Below are 13,160 nucleotides of genomic sequence, written 5' to 3'. Positions count from 1 at the left end.
ATGACGTGGTGTGTAGGCCAGTCTAGTCCCCTGGATTTTGCCACATCGTCGAGCTTCACTTGGCTCTAACAGTGGTGTTATCCTACCGATCTCCGCAGTTCTGCTCCGCCTATGGTCAGGTCTTTCCCTAACCTCAATGCCAGTTACGAGGCCAGTCTAGAAATGTTGGGAAAGTCAGCCGACGACCCCCATCAATGGATTAAGGCATAATAGACGGATTTATAGGGGTTGCTCCCTCCTTAAAGAATGGAAGTGGTTGATCTACATCCCGCAACAAAACTCCGTGGCTAACAATGTCCCATTGGAAGGAACGGTGTGCGGGATAGGGGTTAGTCCACGTGGGGAATTCCCACACCCTGGAAGTCTCTAGCCGGGCATACGCAAACATGATTATACGAACACAGCATGAGTGTTTCTGGTAAGTGCTTGCCTTTTCCGTTACTGTTTTGTTGATTTGGGGGGGTTAAATTAATGTTGCTAAACTGTGGATCTGTACATTGGTTAGAATTTACGGCCTAGGGATAATCTATTGGCCAGTTTTGGAATAGAAATGTTGTTGGCCTGCGTGAATATAAGGGTTGCTTCTACATCCCCATTAATTTCCCGTTGTTGTACGAGCATTTGATACCCCCACTCTTGGGTCAATAGGTAGTATCATACCATGTGGCTAATCGTCAACCAAAAATGCCTATCTGACTATGATACATATGTTTTGGAGATACACATCCCATTTTGGACCAACAACTATGTGCATTAGCTCGTTAATTGGTCCAACGAAAACACCTTTTGAGTTTTACAACCAATGCTGTTTGTTAGTGTGTGGCAGACAACCGACTTTTTTCATATGTTCGGTTTTAATACCAAAAACATTAAAAACTAGATAAAGCCAACTCATTTCCAACAAAACAAATTTCAGTACATGGTTTCGCTGAAACCCCCTGTGCATGATGGGCAATTTTATACCGGTCTGCAAAAGGACACCATTTTGAACCAATATCGTAATTTTTCCTAAAAAAGTCTTCTTAATTTTGTTGGGAACTTCGGCTTTAAAGTTTGGATGTACATTGACACTTGTTTTGTTATTGCCACAATCGGTAATCCTTTTGATGAAAACAAATAGAGACGTGAATTACCGCCTCCTTGAATTTTTACAAAAAACACCAATGCTGTTATGGGAAACAGACTGTAAAAACAATCATGAATAATGGGATAATTCAGGAATTGTTCTTATGAGCAACAAGGCTCATTTTGAAAATAATCTTAATTCCCACCGAATAATTTGAACGCCCACGATTATTTTGGAAAACGTATTTGATCAGGTCGGTTGTGACTCGTAAAAAGCCGATGCACGTATCATATTCTTTATGAGGTCCCGCTAAACTTGTTTATTCTTAGTGAAACCTTTGGACAATCTCATGCTCGCCCCCAGCTATGTGTCGGGATTGTAAGAGATCAGTTTTCCGCATTTTTTTGTTCATTTTGTAGGCCACAACACTATAGATATATTTCTGCATTACGGCATTAACAGGGATTAGCTGAACTTTCTTAGGGTTTTAAGTCCTTGACGTGACATACCCCTAAGGGTCTGCCTTGCAGATCCTCAATTTCATACATATTATTGCCTTTTGGGCCCACTATTCTGCACTTTGTAAACTTCTTGGCGAATTTAGCATTGAAACATTTTCTAAAATCGCTTTGTTCGAAATTACGTTTATACACTTCTTGGCCCGGTATGAACTTTACGACCCTAGCTCTTTGGTTATAACGCCTAGCGCTTGTTTCATACGCTTTGTGTAGGTTTTGCGATATCTTTTCCCTAATCAATTCCAATCTTTCACTATTGGTCAGACTATCTATATTATGGTCCGAGAGGGACTTGAGTTGACGGGCTAGTTTGTAATCGGTACCATGGGAGTACATTTCAAATCCAAACAGTGCGAAAAAAGGAGTCGTTTTGGTGGCACTGTGGATTGATGTCCGAAGGGCACACTCAATTTCGCTCAAGTATATATCCCAATCTCTATGATCGCCATCCATATATGCTCTAATAGCTGCCAATATAGATTGATTGGTCCTTTCGGAGGCATTGGATTGTGGGGAGTATGGAGCAGTGTGAATGTGGTTAATTTTATACGTCTCCATAAGTTCTTTAAATGCTTTCGCGGTGAATTGGGGACCGTTATCGCTGTGTACCGTTTCCGGTACACCGAACTTACGAAAGATTTCTTCAACCAAGAATGCGATAACGTTGTTTGTAGTGGCCTCCTTCATAGCTTTTAAGAAGGTAAACTTAGAAAAATGGTCCAAGACCACGAACACATAAGCGTTGCCATTTCGGCTTCTGGGGTATTTGCCTAAAAAATCAATATAAAGTTTTTGAAACGGCCTTTCTGTGATCACTTCACATCCGATTTCGGCTTGAGTTGTACGATTTGTTGGCTTTGTCTCCTTGCAGGTTTGGCATTTGGACACATACTGCCTAACTTGTGAGGTCATTTTTGGCCAATAATACAAATTTTTCAGACGATGCAGTGTTTTAGCGATCCCCCCGTGAGCCGAAATTTTGTTATCGTGAGCCTTTTGAATCAACAGATGTGTTAGTGACTCCGGAATCCATAACTTCCACTGGGTTTCCTCTTCTAACATATAATTGTCAAAATGAGTACGCTTAAAGATCAGCCCATTTTTGACTTTGATATCCGGTAGCTTATCCGCGTGCTTCTCTACCACGGATATTAGATCTTTATATTCGTCGGACTCGAACTCGATCGTTTCAAAGTCGAAAATGTTGTCAGTGTTCACTACCTCTTCAGTAACGGCGGTTCGAGAGAGCATATCGGCCACCACATTATCTTTACCTTTTCGGTGCTCAATCTCGAAATTGTAGGCCTGCAATTGAAGAGACCACCTCGCCAGTCTCCCACTGAGATCTTTAAGGCTCATTAGCCATTTGAGACTGGCATGATCAGTTATTACAGTAAATGACATGAGTTCAACATACGGCCTGAAACGCTTTATTGCCATTACAGCGGCGAGACACTCTTTTTCCGTCACGCTGTAGTTCTTCTGGCACTTGTTTAACTTTTGGGAATAGAACGCTATTGGGTTCTCTTCCCCATTGTCTCCTTTTTGGAAGAGAACTGCGCCTATTCCCACATCAGAAGCATCGCATTGGATGTAGAAGGGTTTTTGGAAATTGGGATGTTTTAGAACGGGGGCTGTGGTCAAATCGTGTTTAAGCTCCTCAAAAGATTCAATGGCGGCTGGGGTCATTTGAAATTTCTCACTTTTCTTGAGGGTATCAGTCAGGGCTGCCGATTTAGAGGCAAAATTCTTTATAAATTTTCGGTACCAGCCGGCTGTACCTAAAAAACTCCTGACTTCCCTCATTGATCGTGGAATTTTTATCTTCTGGATCGCTGCCACTTTGTCAGGATCTGTTTTGAGCATTCCTCCACCAATGACGAAGCCCAAATAGCGGAGCTCTTTAAAACAGAACATGCTTTTCTTAAGGCCAATTGTTAAATTAGCGTCTTCTAGACATTTCGCTACTTTTTCAAGTGTCATCATATGGGCGTCGAAGTCTGCATTTATGATCAACAGATCATCTAAATAGACGAACACGTTGGCCTTTAATCGAGCTGGGATAACTTTGTCCATTAAGCGGCACAATCGCTGGGCCGCGTTACACAGTCCGAATGGCATCACTCGGAACTGGTAAAGCGGCCTGCCTGGGACGGTAAAAGCTGTATATTCTCGAGACTCCTCCTCCAACTCGATTTGCCAGAACGCGTGTTTTAAATCTACACTACTAATATAGACGGTCTGGTCTATTCGACTCAGAATACCCTCTATATTTTGTAGTGGATATGCGTCCTTAACCGTTAGAGCGTTTAATTTTCTTGCATCTAAACAGAATCTGTTTTTTCCAGGTTTACGTACAATAGTAGTCCTATGACTCCATGCGCTTTCGCTCTCTTCTATGACTTTAAGTTCCAGCATTTTGTCGATTTCAGAGTAGACTATTTCCTGGACTGCAGGGGATATTGGATAATGCTTATCCTTTACTGGCACTGCGCCATCAACCAATTTTATCACATGTTTTTCTAGGGTAGTTTTACCTAAACCCCTTTTCTCAAAAGCCGGAAATTTGTCTATTACGCTTTGTAACCGATTTCGCTGGCTTTGGTCCAGTTCATGCATGTTTCGTTTATATTCATTGCCAGTATTTTCGAACTGGGATTGTATTTTCTCAATGTCTAACTCGTCTACTTTCACCAGCTCGGGGGCTATCTCGAATGCTCTCCAAAAATCTATTCCAAGATAGACTCTTTGGTCCAAATCAGGACAAAGATAAAAGGATACTTGTTTTTTTATCCCCTTATAATTTACGTCCACTTCCACTTTGCCTAATATTCTAAACTTTTGACCGGAGGCGGTTCGCACCTTTGAACACATACTTTTAATCTTAAGACCAAGCTCCTCAACTAGTTCCCTACATCCTTGACCTAAGATACTAATGGTTGCTCCTGAGTCCAGTAATCCATGCAACTCGACGTCTCCTACTTTAAAATCGGCGTAAGGTCTTGGATCAGTACTTTTTTGGAATTGTATGACTGCCTCTGCAACAGATTTGCTAATTTGTTTTCTTTCCTTTTGTAGGTGTCTTAATTGGAGTATTCTTTTTGAAGGACCCTTGCCTAAACTTGGTTGGTTGCTAAGGCTGGATGGCTCGTTACAGCTCTCAACTTCCGGCAGGTCAGTATCCTTTTCTTTAAATATCCTTTCCTTTGTTATTTCATAATTTATCTTTCTAATTTCTAAAGGGAGGTAATGTCTAATTTTTGTATAGTTTTTATCTTGACCTATGTTTGCTTCTGTTGACTGTTTTCGGCAGGAATTATAGTAGGACGATGGTTGCCCGCCTTCACCATGTTCCTTTTGCCGTTTCCCGACTTGCAGTTTAGGCAGTAGGGTGCTATGGTGTCGGGTTTTCCACACCTGTAGCAAAAAACATGCCTTTCATTAGAAGGACAGTCTTTGAACACATGGCCGGATTGCCCACAGTTCCAACAACTTGCGGCAGCACCGATAGCAGCCACTTCAGGTTCATGGTCTTCATTTGTATCGCCCCGAATCTCGATAGAGGCTTCATGCACTAGCTTCTGCGGTCTTACTTGTTGTGGGGGTACATAACGAGTTTCCTTTTTTAAGAAGGTTTTCTCTGCTTCCACACAGGCGATACGTAATTGCTCGATGGAGGATACGAACATCGGAAATATTATACGGCCCAAACTGTCCTTTAAATTACTTTTTGCGATTTTTACCAGTTCAAAATTGTCGATTGGATGTTCTAATCTCGAACTCAATAGGTTGAATGAGTGGAAAAAACTGTCAACACTCTCGCCAGGTTGTTGCTTGCGGTCTAAGAGGTTACGAGTCGCTTCCAAATAGGATCTCGGGGTCTTGTATCGACTATATAAGGCTTGTTTCAGAGCTTCCCAATTATTGATTTTTCCACCTCTCAACTGTCCCCAGTACCACTCCTGTGCCTCTCCTGAAACTAATAAATGAAAATCTCGGAGAACTTCTGTCCATGTCAGTTGGTTACTCCATCTTAAATGTTCCACCCTGAACACGAAATCTTCGACCGACAACTTATTTTGATTACCATCAAACTTAACCCCAAACCTTTCTACTCTACAACCCCGGCTTTCAGCTAATGGCCAGTTAATCAGGGGTGGTATTTGTTGCTGTTGCACCGGTTGCGGTGTCGGTTGTGTTGGTATAATTTGTGGTACATCATTCCTACTACTATTCCCGGTGCTGCTGTTTGTTCGTGATTCCCTTTGATCGGTATCGGTCGTCCTTACCGTGGGTTCACTTTGGGACCTATCTCCTGTTACGTTCATATTGCGTTCCGTAGCTAACATTCGGACACTTTCATTGATTTGTGCAATCATATCATACACTCGGGTCATTTCCATAGCTACGGTCTCTTTGACCATTGTGTTCAAATTTTGTTGCACACTCTCTACACTCTCAACTACCATATTGCGCACAGCCGGGTCTAATGCAAACCCGTTCGTTGGTATTGATATGGTTACGAAGTTTTTCGGCAAATCACACACACGCGACCCGAACGCAAAGTAAGAGAGCAAATGTTTTGATTTTTTTACTTCAGTTTTGTACTGAATGTCATGCAAGCAGGTTGATGCCGCTTTATTTTTTTTTTTTGGGTACACTGAAAAGATTTTGCAGTTGTACAGCAAATATGTGGAGGGAAGAATTTGAAAATGATTTTTTGTATTAATATTTCTAATGACGCAGAATAGCCTCGTCTGCAATGCAACAATAAAAAATGTATATCCATCTTACCTTAGGCGTCATTATAATACGCATACAAAATATCATTTAATGACGGGAAATGTGCGAAATAAAATAATATGAGTGGATAATTTTCACTGTGAGGTAGAAATCGATGTTGTTTAACAATTTTTATTTTTTTATCTAAATTTACCCGAATTTCGTTAATTTTATTTTATTATATTTAAGTTAAGACCCTAATACCCTAGACAGACGGCAGAGTTAATTTGCATTAAAAATGTCCTAATTTGAATTAATTTTTCACCCTGACAGACGATAGTTTCTGCATTTATGAAACAGCTGTTTGTGTTGTTTGTTTGTACCCAGCAGACCATTTCATAAAGCTTTACAAAAGTTCGCCAAAATATGAGATACAAATACACTTTCTACCATTGACCTTTTCACCACGATGTAGCAAAAATAAATTTAATTTATTCACGATATTTTTGAGTCTTTTTAATATTATAAAAATATTGCAAAACTTTAAAAAACATTTGAAGAAGATATATGTAATTTTCGATAGAATTGGTATGGTGGGTAATGACATTTTTTTGTAAAAATAAAAATTTTAAAAAGAGGTTTGTTAGAAGGCCTGAAAAACTATTAGCTGCTATTCTACTCGCGAAAGACCACTGCTTATTTTGAAGAAACGCGAAAATTGCAGATTTTTTCCTTTTTTATTTTCTTAAACATGGAAATTTGACAAAAGACAATTGATTTTCAACAGCATTGCCATATTGAAATTGCTAAATTCAGTTTAAATTTCCCTTGATTTTGTGCATTAAGAACGTGGATAATGTACGAATTAATTTGAATTAAGGCAGTTAATGCAAATTAACTCCGCTGTCTGTCTAGGGTATTATGTACAAATATAAAAAAGAACGAAATCGCTATCATTAATCAACTCTTAGCAATCGCAGTTTTAATAAAAGAAACTGAAGTGGATACTTTTGACTGTGATTCACTGTATATTATTTTTAATTTTAGTCATACAAAGCGAACGCGCCAACACTATATTTTTTCTATTTGAAAATTTTGCCTTTTTAGGCGAAGATCATTTTTAGTATTAATTTTTTTTTTAATTTATTAATCGAGCTTTTTTATGATCTATAATGCAAATGAAAAAGGAAAGGCGACGATTCGAACCCACACTCCCACCACTATGTTTGGCTCTGAAAGCTAACACGCCGTGACAACTTTTTTCCTGTGTTTTTCATTTCATACTCAATATGAAAATCATCACCCTGTTCTGTTCTGTCAGTGTAATTTTACCCACACATAAACAATTTAAGCGCTCGCTCTTCTTGGTCGGCTATGGTCTAATGTTTCTGAGTCGTGTGTACTGGTTCCCATCTGGGGTAAGGAATTTGCCGGAAACGGACCTGCATTCCTATTTGAATTATTTATAGAATTTGACATGTCCCATATTAGGGGACCGTTTGTAGGTTGGTTCGCCATATTGGGCCCTGTATTATCTTTGCAGTATTTTCGGTTTATTCGATGTGGTGCTTTGTACTGATCATAAGAGCTTGGACGGCTCTTCTTGTGCCTTGTGCTTCTTCTTAATTCACTCATTCACTTTATGTTTACTCAAACGATAATAATCTCCTATACTAGAAAGCTGTGGTTAGCAGATGAACGTATATGTCGTAATATGTTCCAAAAAAATTTAAGAAGGTTTTCATATAGGCAATAGAGGTTTCTTCTAATTGTTGGCTAACTGCAACTAACGCTACAAAAAATGTTTTGCTTTTATAACTTTTCTAATCTTTGTTCATAGGGAGATTTTTCTGTCGGTTTTCAAGGTTTGTTGATGTGTGTGTGTGCAGTGCGTTTTCCTTTTTTTTCGCCGCTAAAGTACGACTCAAAAAAAAAACATTTATAGTGTTCTCCTAAGAGATTTAGGAATAGGAGATGACAAAATAACATTTAACTTTAAAAATAGTGATTCGGGTCCATGAACCGTGGCATTCCCTATTTCTTGGTATAGGTAACGATCTCACTACATTTTTGGATTATCAAAGCTCTATCTCCGGACGAGTGTCCGAGGCGGATATGATTCATCCTGTTTTCATGGACCTGTGGTACAATCGCTCAACGGATACTACATTATCTACTCAGATCATGCGCCTGCCGAGGTCGTCACAGCGTGAACGGACCGGTTGCACATGATCAGTAGCTGTGAAATATAGAGATTCTTACTTTCCTTCAACTAATTCCTAATACTAATACTGTACATGATCAAAACAACTCCTGTCATTTTGGCTACAATATTGCTTAGGTCTACGTTAAACTCTGGCAAAAACTCGTTGACTATTGACTTACTTTAACAATTCTGTTGTTGTGTGCCTAGCTGTTCGTACACACGGTATTTTTGCATCACTTTCCTTATGGAAAATGATCTTTAAGTCATTTTTTTGGGCGCCATTCTGTTACGGATCCGCTTCACGGTACTAGGAGGAGTCCTCCGGCTGCTCACCGCCTCCCAGGTCGAGTTCCAACCCGCTCCATCCCAGCCCAGACCCTTAACAAGAAACCTATTAGTCTATTATCTCAAACACTAAACAACGGTCATCTTTATTCCCATCAAGGACTTGGTGAATATGTCCCACACTAGCCCTCCCAACCTAGGCTGCAACATCCGTTTAAATTCGTCACGAGCCCCAATCCGCACCTGCACACATTTACAACACCACACTTACCTTCGCAGAATCATCCCCCTCTACTGCGACTTCAATCCGACATGATTACCTTCATTAATGCGACAGATGAGTCCTTATCCTAAGTACGACGACAATCGTTTTATTAAAATTGTAAAAAAAATTAACATACATATATCATTTATAGTTACCAAATACACAAAATATTACTGCAATTCATCAAGGAATCACAAAGGCGTATTGTTGGCTCTCTCTTCGGCCAAATAAAAAAAAAACAATCTCTCTCCCGACTAAATGAGCTCGCTTAGGTGGATATTTTAACTTCGGGCAATATTAATCCCTTCAAAATTTAGTATTTCCTTTGTAAATCCTATCTAACAATTTTTCCTATTAATTACCAAATTAAAAAAAAAACATAAAAAACATGCAATGACCTTAAAACTAGACTACAACTACTATATTTCTTTTCTTTATTGTTTTGTTTAATCTCGCTTCTTGATCCTTTAACGACAACGTTCTTGCAGAAATCAACACTTATATTCGGTTATGACCCTTTATAACAGGCCTTAAAGCGATCTTAACCGCCCTTACTCTGCCACCTTTTTTATGGATACCAATTGTTATTTTCAGCACGTCTGTCCACAGACATTGATAAAACTGGCTATCTGAGATATTCTATTCCAGTGACCTCACCAAATAGGCAACCCTCTTGCTTAAGAAACTCTCGACTTTTTCTTTTTTTGATCAAGCATACACATACACTGAAGGTATAACTACTTACAGTACCTGGTGGTGCCGCATATGAGTTGGCGACTGGACTTGCCTCTGCCCCAAGGGAACTGAACGTCCAATAGTGACCAGTACAATCTTTAACCAAATAGAACCATTTTACATGTTAAGTAAACTATTTATTCTGCGGTCGTTCTACACTTACGTATGCTTTTTGTTCACTTTAATTTCAGCCAACACAACCACACACACCGGAAAAGGACTTTGCAATCTGGATGAGATGTGTATTTTATTTTTTAACATTCCTGCTGAATTTTGATTTTGAAATAACTTACAATTTATTCCGCCCCGTATTTATTTAATTTATTAAATAAAAACCACTATTACTTTAGTCCTATACTAAACGGCTTTTGATAATGGCAACACGGCACACACACTTCACTGTTTTTGGTTATGCTTTGATTTTAAAATTTTTCGTGTTCCCCTTTTATATCATTCCCATATTTCCAATTTCAGTGGCCATTTTTAATGCCCCTCTCTTGAGTGTTTGCGCCAATTATATTATTTTGGAGCAAAACTCAAGAAAAACGGCAAATATAAAAATCTTTTTGGCGGTTAAATTTTTATGAATGAAATCTTTCTTATTGATCTCACCCTTTCATCCGTAGCATTGCCATCTTGAAATAGTCTAATAATCTTTAATCTATTACTTTCCTCTCGAAAGATACGTTTCATATACAACCCTTCTTATAATGGAGAGGACTTTGTTTACTATTGTCATTCACATTAATATTCTGGCACCACAGCACTCTTCGTATTTGATATTGACAAAAAGCCGGAAAAAAAAACTAAAAAAAGACAAATTACGTGAACTTCATCAAAGGGACATGGTTTGTGTGAACCAACAAACCATATCAATGGAACTTCCCTCCCACAACCATTTTAGTGGGCGTCTGGTGTGCTCACCCAAACATCATCTGGCCTATTGCTTTTTGGAATTATGCCGTCCGTGTGTAAAATCACTATGACGTGGTGTGTAGGCCAGTCTAGTCCCCTGGATTTTGCCACATCGTCGAGCTTCACTTGGCTCTAACAGTGGTGTTATCCTACCGATCTCCGCAGTTCTGCTCCGCCTATGGTCAGGTCTTTCCCTAACCTCAATGCCAGTTACGAGGCCAGTCTAGAAATGTTGGGAAAGTCAGCCGACGACCCCCATCAATGGATTAAGGCATAATAGACGGATTTATAGGGGTTGCTCCCTCCTTAAAGAATGGAAGTGGTTGATCTACATCCCGCAACAAAGCTACTACTTTTTACTACGATAACATTTTTTCCTTTATGTTATCGGAAAAAACAGTAAAAATTAGTAGATTCTTGCAGTACTGGAACAGACCAATAGTGATGCCAACTTTTCTTTATGTTTTTAGTCATAATTTTGCGATTTAATTTTACCGATGTTTGTCAAAAATTTGAAAAAAATGAGGTTAGGGAGACGTTCATTTTTTAGCTTTGAAAGAGATTTTATATGTTAGTAGCCCAATTTAATTTAATTTAATTTTTATTTGACAAACACAGTAACCTAGCCCATAGGGCCATGAGCGGTTCCAAAAACAGCTATACAATAACTACTCTCAGATACTTATATCTAACAATATTTCTTAGCATATCATGAATAGAATTAAACATAAATAAAAGCAAAAGCATGTAAATTAAGAAATGAAAATATATAACAAAATAATCATTAATAGAATCAGCTATGCAACAATATATCATTACAAACTAAGGCAACATTTGTGAACGCTGTATTTGATTACGATTAAAATGAGCACATAATTTATTCTTGTAACATTTTAAGGAGGAATTAAATGTCTTGAGACATGGTGGCAGATAGTTATAAACACGCGAAATTCTAACATAAAACGATTTTTCCAAAAAAGGAGTCAACTGCGGAACAATTATCTGTTTGTTCCTCTCAGAATGAGAAAACGTGAACAGACTCAACACACATAAAGGGGTCTTCAACATAAAAACCTTATAGAAGAATAACATAGACCGCAAACTCAAAAAATTTTCAAACGTGCACCCAAGAAACTCTTTCACATAAGGAGATATATGATCACGACGTTTAACACAGAACACATAACGCATAACACTATGGAACAAAAGTTTCAACTTACGCAAAGCACATCCCGGACTACCCCCAAAAATCTCAACACAATACAAAAAGTGAGGCATAATCAGTGCATGGACCAACTGAATTCTAATGCTCTTAGGCAGAGCTAAGTCCAAACAGTACAACTTTCTTAGAATAAAGTTCACCTTGGACACCAAAGAATTCACATGCACATCAAACACCAAACCACTATCAAGAAACAAACCAAGACATTTCATAGAGCTTACAACATTTATAGGAGTACTATAGATGGAAACACTTATTGAATCCTCTTGCATGTTTCCGAAGAACATAACTTTAGTTTTCTGAGTATTGATGGAGAGTCCATTGCAAGACAACCAAGTAACCAGCATATTCACAGTAAAATCAATCGACGACTGCAAAACATCCAAAAACACAAATTCTCCTTTAAACAAAATTTGCACATCATCAGCAAAAGCAAACGACATACAATTCCTACTATTAATACAACTCAACAAATCATTGACATACATCACAAACAACAGCGGGCCAAGAACAGACCCCTGAGGAACACCACTACTCGGAAGCATACGAGAAACATTATTTTTACAACAGACGTACTGACGTCTATTGAACAAATAAGAAAAAATTAACTTGCAAGCCGAGGACGAAAAGTTATACAAACTATGCAGTTTGCTAACCAATTTGGCATGATTTAGTTTGTCAAAGGCCTTTTCCAAATCCAGTGACAGTAAAACACAACACCCTCCAGCACTAACTGTATTCCTTATATTGTCAGTCAAACCAACAAGAAGTGATGTCGTGCTACGATTACTCCTAAATCCATGTTGACTCTCATGTAACTACGAATTCTGATTAATGAAGCCAAGCATTTGATCTTTCATAATATATTCAACCATTTTTGAAAGAATTGGCATTATTGATATAGGCCTGTATTCACCAGTATCGCCACTTTTGTGAATAGGCACTATCTTGGCTATTTTCCACACCTCTGGAAAAACAGACACTGTTAACATTGTATTGACAACATGTAACAAAAATTGACCAACAACGGGAAACACAAGCTTAAGAAACTTAAGCTGAAAGCCATCATAACCTACAGCTTTCGACTTTATTTTATTAAAAGCTAGTTCCAATTCAGCACAATCAATGCAACGAAACGAAAAACCACCATAAGCATCCACAGGAATACAAGAAACATCAAAGATATCCATAGACTGGTTAGAAACAAAATCCGCATTCAATCTCTC

Source organism: Musca autumnalis, unplaced genomic scaffold (genome assembly GCF_047663935.1).
Source record: "Musca autumnalis isolate F117 unplaced genomic scaffold, ASM4766393v1 scaffold_5, whole genome shotgun sequence".
NCBI classification, from domain to species: Eukaryota; Metazoa; Arthropoda; class Insecta; order Diptera; family Muscidae; genus Musca; species Musca autumnalis.
Note: the sequence above shows the minus strand (reverse complement) of the source record.